Here is a 19113-nt window from a genome sequence, read left to right on the forward strand (position 1 = left end):
CCAGACAGTGAGGTTAGACTGGACAGTGAGATTGGACCAGACAGTGAGATGAGACCAGACAGTGTGGTTAGACTGGACAGTGAGGTTAGACCGAACGGTGAGATTGGACTGGACGGTGAGATTGGACCAGACAGTGAGATTAGACTGGACGGTGAGATTGGACCAGACAGTGAGTTTAGACTGGACAGTGAGATTGGACCAGACAGTGAGGTTAGACATTGACGGTGAGATTGGACCAGACAGTGAGGTTTGACTGGACAGTGAGATTAGACTGGACGGTGGGATTAGACTGGACGGTGAGATTAGACTGGAAGGTGAGATTGGACCAGACAGTAAGTTTAGATTGGACGGTGAAATTGGACCAGACAGTGAGGTTAGACTGGACAGTGAGATTGGACCAGACAGTGAGATGAGACCAGACAGTGTGGTTAGACTGGACAGTGAGGTTAGACCGAACGGTGAGATTGGACTGTACGGTGAGATTGGACTAGACAGTGAGATTAGACTGGACGGTGAGATTGGACCAGACAGTGAGTTTAGACTGGACAGTGAGATTGGACCAGACAGTGAGGTTAGACATTGACGGTGAGATCGGACCAGACAGTGAGGTTAGACTGGACGGTGAGATTGGACCAGACAGTGAGGTTAGACTGGACGGTGAGGTTAGACTGGACGGTGAGATTGGACCAGACAGTGAGATTAGACTGGACAGTGAGGTTAGACTGGACGGTGAGATTGGACCAGACAGTGAGGTTAGACTGGACGGTGAGATTGGACCAGACAGTGAAATTAGACTGGACGGTGAGATTGGACCAGACAGTGAGGTTAGACTGGACGGTGAGGTTAGACTGGACGGTGAGATTGGACCAGACAGTGAGATTAGACTGGACAGTGAGATTGGACCAGACAGTGAGATTAGACTGGACGGTGAGATTGGACCAGACAGTGAGATTAGACTGGACAGTGAGATTGGACCAGACAGTGAGGTTAGACTGGACGGTGAGATTGGACAGGACAGTGAGGTTAGACTGGACGGTGAGGTTAGACTGGACGGTGTGATTGGACCAGACAGTGAGATTGGACTGGACAGTGAGATTGCAGCAGACAGTGAGATTAGACTGGACGGTGAGATTGGACCAGACAGTGAGATTAGACTGGACAGTGAGATTAGACTGGACAGTGAGGTTAGACTGGACAGTGAGATTAGACTGGACAGTGAGATTGGACCAGACAGCGAGGTTAGACTGGACGGTGAGATTGGACCAGACAGTGAGGTTAGACTGGACGGTGAGATTGGACCAGACAGCGAGGTTAGACTGGACGGTGAGATTGGACCAGACAGTGAGGTTAGACTGGACGGTGAGATTGGACCAGACAGTGAGATTAGACTGGACGGTGAGATTGGACTGGACGGTGAGATTGGACCAGACAGTGAGATTGGACCAGACAGTGAGATTAGACTGGACAGTGAGGTTAGACTGGACGGTGAGATTGGACCGGACAGTGAGATTAGACTGGACGGTGAGATTAGACCAGACAGTGAGATTGGACTGGACGGTGAGATTAGACTGGACAGTGAGATTAGACTGGACGGTGACATTAGACTAGACGGTGAGATTGGACCAGACAGTGAGGTTCGACTGGACGGTGAGATTGGACCAGACAGTGAGATTAGACTGGACAATGAGGTTAGACTGGACGGTGAGATTGCACCAGACAGTGAGGTTAGACTGGACGGTGAGATTGGACCAGACAGTGAGGTTAGACTGGACAGTGAGATTGGACCAGACAGTGAGGTTAGACTGGACGGTGAGATTGGACCAGACAGTGTGGTTCAACTGGACAGTGAGATTGGACTGGACAGTGAGATTGGACCAGACAGTGAGGTTAGACTGGACGGTGAGATTGGACCAGACAGTGAGGTTAGACTGGGCGGTGAGATTGGACCAGACAGTGAGATTAGAATGGACAGTGAGTTTAGACTGGACGGTGAGATTGCACCAGACAGTGAGGTTAGACTGGACGGTGAGATTGGACCAGACAGTGTGGTTCGACTGGACAGTGAGATTGGACTGGACGGTGAGATTGGACCAGACAGTGAGGTTAGACTGGACGGTGAGATTGGACCAGACAGTGAGGTTAGACTGGGCGGTGAGATTGGACCAGACAGTGAGATTAGACTGGACAGTGAGATTAGACTGGACAGTGAGATTGGACTGGACAGTGAGATTGGACTGGACGGTGAGATTAGACTGGACAGTGAGGTTAGACTGGACGGTGAGATTGGACCAGACAGTGAGTTTAGACTGGACGGTGAGATTGGACCAGACAGTGAGATTAGACTGGACAGTGAGATTAGACTGGACAGTGAGATTGGACTGGACAGTGAGATTGGACTGGACGGTGAGATTAGACTGGACAGTGAGGTTAGACTGGAAGGTGAGATTGGACCAGACAGTGAGTTTAGACTGGACGGTGAGATTGGACCAGACAGTGAGGTTAGACTGGACAGTGAGATTGGACCAGACAGTGAGGTTAGACTGGACAGTGAGATTAGACTGGACAGTGAAATTAGACTGGACGGTGAGATTGAACCAGACAGTAAGGTTAGATTGGACAGTGAGATTGGACCAGACAGCGAGATTAGACTGGACAGTGTGATTAGACTGGGCAGTAAGGTTAGACTGGACAGTGTGATTAGTCTGGACAGTGAGATTAGACTGGTCGGTGAGATTAGACCAGACAGTGACGTTAGACTGGACAGTGAGATTGGACCAGACAGTGAGGTTAGACTGGACGGTGAGATTGGACCAGACAGTGAGGTTAGACTGGACGGTGAGATTGGACCAGACAGTGAGATTAGACTGGACGGTGAGATTGGACCAGACAGTGAGGTTAGACTGGACAGTGAGATTGGACCAGACAGTGAGGTTAGACTGGACGGTGAGATTGGACCAGACAGTGAGATTAGACTGGACGGTGAGATTGGACCAGACAGTGAGGTTAGACTGGACAGTGAGATTGGACCAGACAGTGAGGTTAGACTGGACGGTGAGATTAGACTGGACAGTGAGATTGGAACAGACAGTGAGGTTAGACTGGACAGTGAGATTGGACCAGACAGTGAGGTTAGACTGGACGGTGAGATTAGACTGGACAGTGAGGTTAGACTGGACGGTGAGATTGGACCAGACAGTGAGGTTAGACTGGACAGTGAGATTAGACTGGACAGTGAAATTAGACTGGACGGTGAGATTGAACCAGACAGTAAGGTTAGACTGGACAGTGAGATTGGACCAGACAGTGAGGTTAGACTGGACGGTGAGATTGAACCAGACAGTAAGGTTAGACTGGACAGTGAGATTGGACCAGACAGTGAGGTTAGACTGGACGGTGAGATTGTACCAGACAGTGACATTAGACTGGACGGTGAGGTTAGACAGGACGGTGAGATTGGACCAGACAGTGAGGTTAGACTGGACGGTGAGATTAGACCGGATGGTGAGGTTAGACTGGACGGTGAGATTGGACCAGACAGTGAGGTTAGACTGAACGTTGAGATTGGACCAGACAGTGAGGTTAGACTGGACGGTGAGATTGGACCAGACAGTGAGGTTAGACTGAACGTTGAGATTGGACCAGACAGTGAGGTTAGACTGGACGGTGAGATTGGACCAGACAGTGAGGTTAGACTGGACGATGAGGTTAGACTGGACAGTGACGTTAGACTGGACGGTGAGATTGGACCAGACAGTGAGATTAGACTGGACAGTGAGGTTAGACTGGACGGTGAGATTGGACCAGACAGTGAGGTTAGACTGGACAGTGAGATTGGACCAGACAGTGAGATTAGACCAGACAGTGAGGTTAGACTGGACGGTGAGATTGGACCAGTCAGTTAGATTAGACTGGACAGTGAGGTTAGACTGGACGGTGAGATTGGACCAGACAGTGAGGTTAGACTGGACGGTGAGATTGGACCAGACAGTGAGGTTAGACTGGACGGTGAGATTGGACTGTATGGTGAGATTGGACCAGACAGTGAGATTAGACTGGACGGTGAGATTGGACCTGACAGTGAGGTTAGACTGGACGGTGAGATTGGACCAGACAGTGAGATTAGACTGGACGGTGAGATTGGACTGGACGGTGAGATTGGACCAGACAGTGAGATTGGACCAGACAGTGAGATTAGACTGGACAGTGAGGTTAGACTGGACGGTGAGATTGGACCAGACAGTGAGGTTAGACTGGACGGTGAGATTGGACTGGATGGTGAGATTGGACCAGACAGTGAGATTAGACTGGACGGTGAGATTGGACCTGACAGTGAGGTTAGACTGGACGGTGAGGTTAGACTGGACAGTGAGATTAGACTGGACGGTGGGATTAGACTGGACAGTGAGGTTAGACTGGACCGTGAGGTTAGACTGGACGGTGAGATTGGACCAGACAGTGAGGTTAGACTGGACAGTGAGATTGGACTGGACGGTGAGATTGGACCTGGCAGTGAGGTTAGACTGGACGGTGAGATTGGACCAGACAGTGAGGTTAGACTGGACGGTGAGATTGGACTGGACGGTGAGATTGGACCAGACAGTGAGGTTAGACTGGACGGTGAGATTGGACCAGACAGTGAGGTTAGACTGGACGGTGAGATTGGACCAGACAGTGAGATTAGACTGGACAGTGACGTTAGACTGGACGGTGAGATTAGACCACACAGTGAGGTTATACTGGACAGTGACGTTAGACTGGACAGTGAGATTGGACCAGACAGTGAGGTTAGACTGGACGGTGAGATTGGACCAGACAGTGAGGTTAGACTGGGCGGTGAGATTGAACCAGACAGTGAAATTAGACTGGACGGTGAGATTGGACCAGACAGTGAGGTTAGACTGGACGGTGAGATTGGACCAGACAGTGAGGTTAGACTGGACGGTGAGATTGGACCAGACAGTGAGGTTAGACTGGACCGTGAGGTTAGACTGGACGGTGAGATTGGACCAGACAGTGAGGTTAGACTGGACGGTGAGATTGCCTGGATGGTGAGATTGGACCAGACAGTGAGATTAGACTGGACGGTGAGATTGGACCTGACAGTGAGGTTAGACTGGACGGTGAGATTGGACCAGACAGTGAGATTAGACTGGACGGTGAGATTGGACCAGACAGTGAGATTAGACTGGACGGTGAGATTGGATCTGACCGTGAGTTTAGACTGGACGGTGAGTTTGGACCAGACAGTGAGGTTAGAGTGGACGGTGAGATTAGACTGGACAGTGAAATTAGACTGGACGGTGAGATTGGACCAGACAGTGAGGTTAAACTGGATAGTGAGATTGGACCAGACAGTGAGATGAGACTGGACGGTGAGATTGGACTGGACGGTGAGATTGGACCAGATAGTGAGATGCGACTGGACGGTGAGATTGGACCAGACAATGAGGTTTGACTGGACGGTGAGATTGGACCAGACAGTGAGGTTAGACTGGACGGTGAGATTGGACCAGACAGCGAGGTTAGACTGGACGGTGAGATTGGACCAGACAGTGAGGTTAGACTGGACGGTGAGATTGGACCAGACAGTGAGGTTAGACTGGACGGTGAGATTGGACCAGACAGTGAGGTTAGACTGGGCGGTGAGATTGGACCAGACAGTGAGATTAGACTGGACGGTGAGATTGGACTGGACGGTGAGATTGGACCAGACAGTGAGATTGGACCAGACAGTGAGATTAGACTGGACGGTGAGATTAGACCAGACAGTGAGATTGGACTGGACGGTGAGATTAGACTGGACAGTGAGATTAGACTGGACGGTGACATTAGACTAGACGGTGAGATTGGACCAGACAGTGAGGTTCGACTGGACGGTGAGATTGGACCAGACAGTGAGATTAGACTGGACAGTGAGTTTAGACTGGACGGTGAGATTGCACCAGACAGTGAGGTTAGACTGGACGGTGAGGTTAGACTGGACAGTGAGGTTAGACTGGACGGTGAGATTGGACCAGACAGTGAGGTTAGACTGGACGGTGAGATTAGACCAGACAGTGAGGTTAGACTGGACGGTGAGATTGGACCAGACAGTGAGGTTAGACTGGACGATGAGGTTAGACTGGACAGTGACGTTAGACTGGACGGTGAGATTGGACCAGACAGTGAGATTAGACTGGACAGTGAGGTTAGACTGGACGGTGAGATTGGACCAGACAGTGAGGTTAGACTGGACAGTGAGATTGGACCAGACAGTGAGATTAGACCAGACAGTGAGGTTAGACTGGACGGTGAGATTGGTCCAGTCAGTTAGATTAGACTGGACAGTGAGGTTAGACTGGACGGTGAGATTGGACCAGACAGTGAGGTTAGACTGGACGGTGAGATTGGACCAGACAGTGAGGTTAGACTGGACGGTGAGATTGGACTGGATGGTGAGATTGGACCAGACAGTGAGATTAGACTGGACGGTGAGATTGGACCTGACAGTGAGGTTAGACTGGGCGGTGAGATTGGACCAGACAGTGAGATTAGACTGGACGGTGAGATTGGACTGGACGGTGAGATTGGACCAGACAGTGAGATTGGACCAGACAGTGAGATTAGACTGGACAGTGAGGTTAGACTGGACGGTGAGATTGGACCAGACAGTGAGGTTAGACTGGACGGTGAGATTGGACTGGATGGTGAGATTGGACCAGACAGTGAGATTAGACTGGACGGTGAGATTGGACCTGACAGTGAGGTTAGACTGGACGGTGAGGTTAGACTGGACAGTGAGATTAGACTGGACGGTGGGATTAGACTGGACAGTGAGGTTAGACTGGACCGTGAGGTTAGACTGGACGGTGAGATTGGACCAGACAGTGAGGTTAGACTGGACAGTGAGATTGGACTGGACGGTGAGATTGGACCTGGCAGTGAGGTTAGACTGGACGGTGAGATTGGACCAGACAGTGAGGTTAGACTGGACGGTGAGATTGGACTGGACGGTGAGATTGGACCAGACAGTGAGGTTAGACTGGACGGTGAGATTGGACCAGACAGTGAGGTTAGACTGGACGGTGAGATTGGACCAGACAGTGAGATTAGACTGGACAGTGACGTTAGACTGGACGGTGACATTGGACCACACAGTGAGGTTATACTGGACAGTGACGTTAGACTGGACAGTGAGATTGGACCAGACAGTGAGGTTAGACTGGACGGTGAGATTGGACCAGACAGTGAGGTTAGACTGGACGGTGAGATTGGACCAGACAGTGAGGTTAGACTGGACAGTGAGATTGGACCAGACAGTGAGGTTAGACTGGACGGTGAGATTGGACCAGACAGTGAGGTTAGACTGGACGGTGAGATTGAACCAGACAGTGAAATTAGACTGGACGGTGAGATTGGACCAGACTGTGAGGTTAGACTGGACGGTGAGATTGGACCAGACAGTGAGGTTAGACTGGACGGTGAGATTGGACCAGACAGTGAGGTTAGACTGGACCGTGAGGTTAGACTGGACGGTGAGATTGGACCAGACAGTGAGGTTAGACTGGACGGTGAGATTGCCTGGATGGTGAGATTGGACCAGACAGTGAGATTAGACTGGACGGTGAGATTGGACCTGACAGTGAGGTTAGACTGGACGGTGAGATTGGACCAGACAGTGAGATTAGACTGGACGGTGAGATTGGACCAGACAGTGAGATTAGACTGGACGGTGAGATTGGATCTGACCGTGAGTTTAGACTGGACGGTGAGTTTGGACCAGACAGTGAGGTTAGACTGGACGGTGAGATTAGACTGGACAGTGAAATTAGACTGGACGGTGAGATTGGACCAGACAGTGAGGTTAAACTGGACAGTGAGATTGGACCAGACAGTGAGATGAGACTGGACGGTGAGATTGGACTGGACGGTGAGATTGGACCAGATAGTGAGATGCGACTGGACGGTGAGATTGGACCAGACAGTGAGGTTAGACTGGACGGTGAGATTGGACCAGACAGTGAGGTTAGACTGGACGGTGAGATTGGACCAGACAGCGAGGTTAGACTGGACGGTGAGATTGGACCAGACAGTGAGGTTAGACTGGACGGTGAGATTGGACCAGACAGTGAGGTTAGACTGGACGGTGAGATTGGACCAGACAGTGAGGTTAGACTGGGCGGTGAGATTGGACCAGACAGTGAGATTAGACTGTACGGTGAGATTGGACTGGACGGTGAGATTGGACCAGACAGTGAGATTGGACCAGACAGTGAGATTAGACTGGACGGTGAGATTAGACCAGACAGTGAGATTGGACTGGACGGTGAGATTAGACTGGACAGTGAGATTAGACTGGACGGTGACATTAGACTAGACGGTGAGATTGGACCAGACAGTGAGGTTCGACTGGACGGTGAGATTGGACCAGATAGTGAGATTAGACTGGACAGTGAGTTTAGACTGGACGGTGAGATTGCACCAGACAGTGAGGTTAGACTGGACGGTGAGGTTAGACTGGACAGTGAGGTTAGACTGGACGGTGAGATTGGACCAGACAGTGAGGTTAGACTGGACGGTGAGATTAGACCAGACAGTGAGGTTAGACTGAACGGTGAGATTGGACTTGACAGTGTGGTTAGACTGGACAGTGAGATTGGACCAGACAGTTAGATTAGACTGGAGAGTGAGATTAGACTGGAGAGTGAGGTTAGACTGGACGGTGAGATTGGACCAGACAGTGAGGATTGACTGGACGGTGAGATTGGACCAGACAGTGAGATTAGACTGGACAGTGAGTTTAGACTGGACGGTGAGATTGCACCAGACAGTGAGGTTAGACTGGACGGTGAGATTGGACCAGACAGTGTGGTTCGACTGGACAGTTAGATTGGACTGGACAGTGAGATTGGAACGGACAGTGAGATTAGAATGGGCGGTGAGATTGGACCAGACAGTGAGATTAGACTGGACGGTGAGATTGGACCAGACAGTGAGATTAGACTGGACAGTGAGATTAGACTGGACAGTGAGATTGGACTGGACGGTGAGATTAGACTGGACGGTGAGATTGGACCAGACAGTGAGATTGGACTGGACGGTGAGATTTGACCAGACAGTGAGATTAGACTGGACAGTGAGATTGGACCAGACAGTGAGGTTAGACTGGGCGGTGAGATTGGACCAGACAGTGAGATTGGACTGGACGGTGAGATTGGACCAGACAGTGAGATTAGACTGGACAGTGAGATTGGACCAGACAGTGAGGTTAGACTGGACGGTGAGATTGGACCAGACAGTGAGATTAGACTGGACGGTGAGATTGAACCAGACAGTGAGGTTAGACTGGACGGTGAGGTTAGACTGGACAGTGAGATTGGACCAGACAGTGAGGTTAGACTGGACAGTGACATTGGACCAGACAGTGAGATTGGACTGGACGGTGAGATTGGACCAGACAGTGAGGTTAGACTGAACGTTGAGATTGGACCAGACAGTGAGGTTAGACTGGACGGTGAGATTGGACCAGACAGTGAGATTAGACGGGACGGTGAGGTTAGACTGGACGATGAGGTTAGACTGGACGGTGAGGTTAGACTGGACAGTGACGTTAGACTGGACAGTGAGATTGGACCAGACAGTGAGATTAGACTGGACTGTGAGGTTAGACTGGACGGTGAGATTGGACCAGACAGTGAGGTTGGACTGGACGGTGAGATTGGACCAGACAGTGAGGTTAGACTGGACGGTGAGATTGGACTGGATGGTGAGATTGGACCAGACAGTGAGATTAGACTGGACGGTGAGGTTGGACCAGACAGTGAGATTAGACTGGACGGTGAGATTGGACCAGACAGTGAGGTTAGACTGGACAGTGAGATTGGACCAGACAGTGAGATTAGACTGGACGGTGAGATTGGATCTGACCGTGAGGTTAGACTGGACGGTGAGTTTGGACCAGACAGTGAGGTTAGACTGGACGGTGAGTTTGGACCAGACAGTGAGGTTAGACTGGACGGTGAGATTAGACTGGACAGTGAAATTAGACTGGACGGTGAGATTGGAACAGACAGTGAGGTTAGACTGGACGGTGAGATTGGACCAGACAGTGAGATTAGACTGGACGGTGAGATTAGACCGGACAGTGAGGTTAGACTGGATGGTGAGATTGGACCAGACAGTGACGTTAGACTGGACGGTGAGATTGGACCAGACAGTGAGGTTTGACTGGACGGTGAGTTTGGACCAGACAGTGAGGTTAGACTGGACGGTGAGATTGGACTGGAAGGTGAGATTGGACCAGACAGTGAGATTAGACTGGACGGTGAGATTGGACCTGACAGTGAGGTTAGACTGGACAGTGAGATTGGACCTGACAGTGAGGTTAGACTGGACGGTGAGTTTGGACCGGACAGTGAGGTTAGACTGGACGGTGAGATTGGACCAGACAGTGAGGTTAGACTGGACGGTGAGATTGGACCAGACAGTGAGATTAGACTGGACAGTGAGATTGGACCAGACAGTGAGATTAGACTGGACGGTGAGATTGGACCAGACAGTGAGGTTAGACTGGACGGTGAGTTTGGACCAGACAGTGTGGTTAGACTGGACAGTGAGGTTAGACTGGACGGTGAGATCAGACTGGACGGTGAGATTGGACCAGACAGTGAAATTAGACTGGACGGTGAGATTGGACCAGACAGTGAGGTTAGACTGGATGGTGAGATTGGACCAGACAGTGAGATTATACTGGAAGGTGAGATTGGACCAGACAGTGAGATTAGACTGGACGGTGAGATTGGATCTGACCGTGAGGTTAGACTGGACGGTGAGTTTGGACCAGACAGTGAGGTTAGACTGGACGGTGAGATCAGACTGGACGGTGAGATTGGACCAGACAGTGAGGTTAGACTGGACGGTGAGATTGGACCAGACAGAGAGATGAGACTGGACGGTGAGATTGGACTGGACGGTGAGATTGGACCAGACAATGAGATGAGACTGGACGGTGAGATTGGACCAGACAGTGAGGTTGGACTGGACGGTGAGATTGGACCAGACAGTGAGGTTTGACTGGACAGTGAGATTAGACTGGACGGTGGGATTAGACTGGACGGTGAGATTAGACAGGACAGTGAGATGAGACTGGACAGTGAGATTGGAACAGACAGTGAGGTTAGACTGGACGGTGAGATTGGACCAGACAGTGAGATTAGACTGGACGGTGAGATTGGACCAGACAGTGAGGTTAGACTGGACGGGGAGATTGGACCAGACAGTGAGGTTAGACTGGACGGTGAGATTGGACCAGACAGTGAGGTTAGACTGGACGGGGAGATTGGACCAGACAGTGAGGTTAGACTGGACGGTGAGATTGGACCAGACAGTGAGATTAGACTGGACGGTGAGATTGGACCAGACAGTGAGGTTAGACTGGACGGGGAGATTGGACCAGACAGTGAGGTTAGACTGGACGGTGAGATTGGACCAGACAGTGAGGTTAGACTGGACGGGGAGATTGGACCAGACAGTGAGGTTAGACTGGACGGTGGGATTAGACTGGACGGTGAGATTGGACCAGACAGTGAGGTTAGACTGGACAGTGAGGTTAGACTGGACGGTGAGATTGGACTGGATGGTGAGATTGGACCAGACAGTGAGGTTAGACTGGACAGTGAGGTTAGACTGGAAGGTGAGATTGGACTGGACGGTGAGATTGGACCAGACAGTGAGGTTAGACTGGACGGTGGGATTAGACTCGGCAGTGAGGTTAGACTGGACCGTGAGGTTAGACTGGGCAGTGAGGTTAGACTGGACGGTGAGATTGGACCAGACAGTGAGGTTAGACTGGACGGTGGGATTAGACTGGGCAGTGAGGTTAGACTGGACCGTGAGATTGGACTGGACGGTGAGATTAGACTGAACGGTGAGATTGGATCTGACAGTGAGGTTAGACTGGACGGTGAGATTGGACCAGACAGTGAGGTTAGACTGGACGGTGAGATTGGACCAGACAGTGAGATTAGACTGGACGGTGAGATTGGACCAGACAGTGAGGTTAGACTGGACGGTGAGATTGGACCAGACAGTGAGGTTAGACTGGACAGTGAGATTGGACCAGACAGTGAGGTTAGACTGGACGGTGAGATTGGACCAGACAGTGAGATTAGACTGGACGGTGGGATTAGACTGGGCAGTGAGGTTAGACTGGACCGTGAGGTTAGACTGGACCGTGAGATTAGACTGGAAGGTGAGATTGGACCAGTCAGTTAGATTAGACTGGATGGTGAGATTGGACCAGACAGTGAGTTTTGACTGGACAGTGAGATTAGACTGGACGGTGGGATTAGACTGGGCAGTGAGGTTAGACTGGACCGTGAGATTAGACTGGAAGGTGAGATTGGACCAGACAGTGAGATTAGACTGGACGGTGAGATTGGACCAGACAGTGAGATTAGACTGGACGGTGAGATTGGACCAGACAGTGAGATTAGACTGGACGGTGAGATTGGACGAGACAGTGAGGTTAGACTGGACGGTGAGATTAGACTGGACAGTGAGATTAGAATGGACGGTGAGATTGGACCAGGCAGTGAGGTTAGACTGGACGGTGAGATTGCACTGGACGGTGAGATTGGACCAGGCAGTGAGGTTAGACTGGACGGTGAGATTAGGCTGGATGGTGAGATTGGACTCGACGGTGAGATTGAACCAGACAGTGAAATTAGACTGGACGGTGAGATTGGACCAGACATTGAGGTTAGACTGGACGGTGAGATTGGACCACACAGTGAGGTTATACTGGACGGTGAGATTGAACCAGACAGTGAAATTAGACTGGACGGTGAGATTGGACCAGACAGTGAGGTTAGACTGGACGGTGAGATTGGACCAGACAGTGAGGTTAGACTGGACCGTGAGGTTAGACTTGACGTTGAGATTGGACCAGACAGTGAGGTTAGACTGGACGGTGAGATTGCCTGGATGGTGAGATTGGACCAGACAGTGAGATTAGACTGGACGGTGAGATTGGACCAGACAGTGAGATTAGACTGGACGGTGAGATTGGATCGAACCGTGAGTTTAGACTGGACGGTGAGTATGGACCAGACAGTGAGGTTAGACTGGACGGTGAGATTAGACTGGACAGTGAAATTAGACTGGACGGTGAGATTGGACCAGACAGTGAGGTTAAACTGGACAGTGAGATTGGACCAGACAGTGAGATTAGACTGGACGGTGAGATTGGACTGGACGGTGAGATTGGACCAGACAGTGAGATGCGACTGGACGGTGAGATTGGACCAGACAGTGAGGTTAGACTGGACAGTGAGATTGGACCAGACAGTGAGGTTAGACTGGACGGTGAGATTGGACCAGACAGCGAGGTTAGACTGGACCGTGAGTTTAGACTGGATGGTGAGATTGGACCAGACAGTGAGATTAGACTGGACGGTGAGATTGGACCAGACAGTGAGGTTAGACTGGACCGTGAGTTTAGACTGGACGGTGAGATTGGACCAGACAGTGAATTTAGACTGGACTGTGAGATTGGACCAGACAGTGAGATTAGACTGGACGGTGAGATTGGACCAGACAGTGAGATTAGACTGGACAGTTAGATTAGACTGGACAGTGAGGTTAGACTGGACAGTGAGATTAGACTGGACAGTGAGGTTAGACTGGACAGTGAGATAAGACTGGACAGTGAGGTTAGACTGGACGGTGAGATTGGACCAGACAGTGAAATTAGACTGGACGGTGAGATTGGACCAGACAGTGAGATTAGACTGGACAGTGAGGTTTGATTCGACGGTGAGATTGGACCAGACAATGAAATTAGACTGGACGGTGAGATTGGACCAGACAGTGAGGTTAGACTGGACGGTGAGATTGGACCAGACAGTGAGGTTAGACTGGACGGTGAGATTGGACCAGACAGTGAGATTGGACCAGACAGTGAGGTTAGACTGGACGGTGAGATCGGACCAGACAGTGACATTAGACTAGACGGTGAGATTGGACCAGACAGTGAGGTTAGACTGGACGGTGAGATTGGACCAGACAGTGAGGTTAGACTGGACAGTGAGGTTAGACTGGACGGTGAGATTGGACCAGACAGTGAGGTTAGACTGGACAGTGAGTTTAGACTGGACGGTGAGATTGCACCAGACAGTGAGGTTAGACTGGACGGCGAGATTGGACCAGACAGTGAGGTTAGACTGGACGGTGAGATTGGACTGGACAGTGAGATTGGACCAGACAGTGAGGTTAGACTGGACCCTGAGATTGGACTGGACAGTGAGATTGGACCAGACAGTGAGTTTAGACTGGACAGTGAGATTGGACCAGACAGTGAGATTAGACTGGACGGTGAGATTGGACCAGACAGTTAGGTTAGACTGGACGGTGAGATTGGACCAGACAGTGAGATTAGACTGGACGGTGAGATTGGACCAGACAGTGAGGTTAGACTGGACAGTGAGATTGGACCAGACAGTGAGATTGGACTGGACGGTGAGATTGGACCAGACAGTGAGGTTAGACTGGACGGTGAGGTTAGCCTGGACGGTGAGATTGGACCAGACAGTGAGATTAGGCTGGACGGTGAGATTGGACTCGACGGTGAGATTGGACCAGACAGTGAGATTAGACTGGACAGTGACATTGGACCAGACAGTGAGGTTAGACTGGGCGGAGAGATTGGACCAGACAGTGAGATTAGACTGGACAGTGAGATTGGACTGGACAGTGAGATTAGACTGCACGGTGAGATTAGACTGGACAGTGAGGTTAGACTGGACGGTGAGATTGGACCAGACAGTGAGGTTAGACTGGACAGTGAGGTTAGACTGGACGGTGAGATTGGACCAGACAGTGAGGTTAGACTGGACAGTGAGGTTAGACTGGACGGTGAGATTGGACCAGACAGTGAGGTTAGACAGGACAGTGAGATTAGACTGGACAGTGAGATTAGACTGGACAGTGAGGTTAGACTGGACAGTGAGATTGGACCAGACAGTGAGATTAGACTGGACGGTGAGATTGGACCAGACAGTGAGGTTAGACAGGACGGTGTGATTGGACCAGACAGTGAGGTTAGACTGGACAGTGAGATTGGACCAGACATTGAGGTTAGACTGGACGGTGAGATTGGACCAGACAGTGAGGTTAGACTGGACAGTGAGGTTAGACTGGACGGTGAGATTGGACCATACAGTGAGGTTAGACTGGACGGTGAGATTGGACCAGACAGTGAGGTTAGACTGGACGGTGAGATTAGACTGGACAGTGAGGTTAGACTGGACGGTGAGATTAGACCAGACAGTGAGGTTAGACTGGACAGTGAGATTGGACCAGACAGTGAGGTTAGACTGGACGGTGAGATTGAACCAGACAGTGAGGTTAGACTGGACGGTGAGATTGAACCAGACAGTGAGGTTAGACTGGACGGTGAGGTTAGACTGGATGGTGAGATTGAACCAGACAGTGAGGTTAGACTGGACGGTGAGGTTAGACTGGACGGTGAGATTGAACCAGACAGTGAGGTTAGACTGGACGGTGAGATTGGACTGGACGGTGAGGTTAGACTAGACGGTGAGATTGGACCAGACAGTGAGGTTAGACTAGACGGTGAGATTGGACCAGACAGTGAGATTGGACTGGACGGTGAGATTAGACTGAACGGTGAGATTGGATCTGACAGTGAGGTTAGACTGGACGGTGAGATTGGACCAGACAGTGAGGTTAGACTGGACGGTGAGATTGGACCAGACAGTGAGATTAGACTGGACGGTGAGATTGGACCAGACAGTGAGGTTAGACTGGACGGTGAGATTGGACCAGACAGTGAGGTTAGACTAGACGGTGAGATTGGACTTGACGGTGAGATTAGACTGGATGGTGAGATTGGACCAGACAGTGAGGTTAGACTGGACGGTGAGTTTGGACTGGACGGTGAGGTTAGACTGGACGGTGAGATTGGACCAGACAGTGAGATTAGACTGGACGGTGAGATTGGACCAGACAGTGAGATTAGACTGGACAGTGAGATTGGACCAGACAGTGAGGTTAGACTGGACGGTGAGATTAGACTGGACAGCGAAATTAGACTGGACGTTGAGATTGGACCAGACAGTGAGGTTAGACTGGACGGTGAGATTGGACCAGTCAGTTAGATTAGACTGGACAGTGAGATTGGACTGGACGGTGAGATTGGACTGGACGGTGAGGTTAGACTGGACGGTGAGATTGGACTGGACGGTGAGGTTAGACTGGACGGTGAGATTAGACTGGATGGTGAGATTGGACCAGACAGTGAGGTTAGACTGGACGGTGAGGTTAGACTGGACGGTGAGATTAGACTGGACAGTCAGGTTAGACTGGACAGTGAGATTAGACTGGACAGTGAGGTTAGACTGGACAGTGAGATAAGACTGGACAGTGAGGTTAGACTGGACGGTGAGATTGGACCAGACAGTGAGGTTAGACTGGACAGTGAGATTGGACCAGACAGTGAGGTTTGACTGGACGGTGAGATTGGACCAGACAGTGAGGTTAGACTGGACGGTGAGATTGGACCAGACAGTGAGGTTAGACTGGACGGTGAGATTGGACCAGACAGTGAGGTTAGATTGGACGGTGAGATTGGACCAGACAGTGAGGTTAGACCGGACGGTGAGATTGGACCAGACAGTGAGATTAGACTGGACGGTGAGATTGGACCAGACAGTGAGATTAGACTGGGCGGTGAGATTGGAACAGACAGTGAGATTAGACTGGACGGTGAGATTGGACTGGACAGTGAGATTGGACTGGACGGTGAGATTAGACTGAACCGTGAGATTAGACTGGACGGTGAGATTAGACTAGACGGTGAGATTGGACCAGACAGTGAGGTTAGACTGGACGGTGAGATTGGACCAGACAGTGAGATTGGACTGGACAGTGATGTTAGACTGGACAGTGAGATTGGACCAGACAGTGAGGTTAGACTGGACAGTGAGGTTAGACTGGACGGTGAGATTGGACCAGACAGTGAGGTTAGACTGGACGGTGAGATTGGACCAGACAGTGAGGTTAGACTGGACGGTGAGATAAGACTGGACGGTGAGATTGGACCAGACAGTGAGGTTAGACTGGGCGGTGAGATTAGACTGGACGGTGAGATTAGACTGGACAGTGAGGTTAGACTGGACGGTGAGATTAGACTGGACGGTGAGATTAGACTGGACAGTGAGATTAGACTGGACAGTGAGATTAGACTGGACAGTGAGGTTAGACTGGACAGTGAGATTGGACTGGACAGTGAGGTTAGACTGGACGGTGAGATTAGACTGGACAGTGAGGTTAGACTGGACGGTGAGATTGGACCAGACAGTGAGGTTAGACTGGACAGTGAGATTGGACCAGACAGTGAGATTAGACTGGACGGTGAGATTGGACCAGACAGTGAGGTTAGACTGGACGGTGAGATTGGACCAGACAGTGACGTTAGACTGGACGGTGAGATTGGACCAGACAGTGAGATTAGACTGGACGGTGAGATTGGACCAGACAGTGAGATTAGACTGGGCGGTGAGATTAGACTGGACGGTGAGATTAGACTGGACGGTGAGATTAGACTGGACAGTGAGGTTAGACTGGACGGTGAGATTAGACTGGACGGTGAGATTAGACTGGACAGTGAGGTTAGACTGGACGGTGAGATTGGACCAGACAGTGAGGTTAGACTGGACAGTGAGATTGGACCAGACAGTGAGGTTAGACTGGACGGTGAGATTGGACCAGACAGTGAGGTTAGACTGGACGGTGAGATTGGACCAGACAGTGAGGTTAGACTGGACGGTGAGGTTAGACTGTACAGTGAGATTAGACTTGACAGTGAGATTAGACTGGACGGTGAGATTGGACCAGACAGTGAGGTTAGACTGGACGGTGAGATTGGACCAGACAGTGACGTTAGACTGGACAGTGAGATTGGACTGGACAGTGAGATTAGACTGGACGGTGAGATTAGACTGGACAGTGAGATTAGACTGGACGGTGAGATTGGACCAGATAGTGAGGTTAGACTGGACGGTGAGATTGGACCAGACAGTGAGATTAGACTGGACAGTGAGATTAGACTGGACGGTGAGATTGGACCAGACAGTGAGATTAGACTGGACGGTGAGATTGGACCAGACAGTGAGATTAGACTGGGCGGTGAGATTAGACTGGACGGTGAGATTAGACTGGACGGTGAGATTAGAATGGACAGTGAGGTTAGACTGGACGGTGAGATTAGACTGGACGGTGAGATTAGACTGGACAGTGAGGTTAGACTGGACGGTGAGATTGGACCAGACAGTGAGGTTAGACTGGACGGTGAGATTGGACCAGACAGTGAGATTAGACTGGACAGTGAGATTAGACTGGACGGTGAGATTAGACTGGACGGTGAGATTAGACTTGACAGTGAGGTTAGACTGGACAGTGAGATTGGACTGGACAGTGAGATTAGACTGGACGGTGAGATTGGACTGGACAGTGAGATTAGACTGGACAGTGAGGTTAGACATGACGGTGAGATTGGACCAGACAGTGAGGTTAGACTGGACGGTGAGATTGGACCAGACAGTGAGGTTAGACTGGACAGTGAGATTGGACCAGACAGTGAGATTAGACTGGAAGGTGAGATTGGACCAGACAGTGAGGTTAGACTGGACAGTGAGATTGGACTGGACAGTGAGATTAGACTGGACGGTGAGATTAGACTGGACAGTGAGATTAGACTGGACGGTGAGATTGGACCAGACAGTGAGGTTAGACTGGACGCTGAGATTGGACCAGACAGTGAGGTTAGACTGGACGGTGAGATTGGACCAGACAGTGAGATTGGACCAGACAGTGAGATTAGACTGGAAAGTGAGATTGGACCAGACAGTGAGATTAGACTGGACGGTGAGATTGGACCAGACAGTGAGGTTAGACTGGACGGTGAGATTGGACCAGACAGTGAGGTTAGACTGGACGGTGAGATTGGACCAGACAGTGAGGTTAGACTGGACGGTGAGATTGGACCAGACAGTGAGGTTAGACTGGACGGTGAGATTGGACCAGACAGTGAGGTTAGACTGGACGGTGAGATTG

The sequence above is a fragment of the Scyliorhinus torazame genome, chromosome 1 (assembly GCF_047496885.1).
Source record: "Scyliorhinus torazame isolate Kashiwa2021f chromosome 1, sScyTor2.1, whole genome shotgun sequence".
In the NCBI taxonomy this organism is placed as follows: Eukaryota; Metazoa; Chordata; class Chondrichthyes; order Carcharhiniformes; family Scyliorhinidae; genus Scyliorhinus; species Scyliorhinus torazame.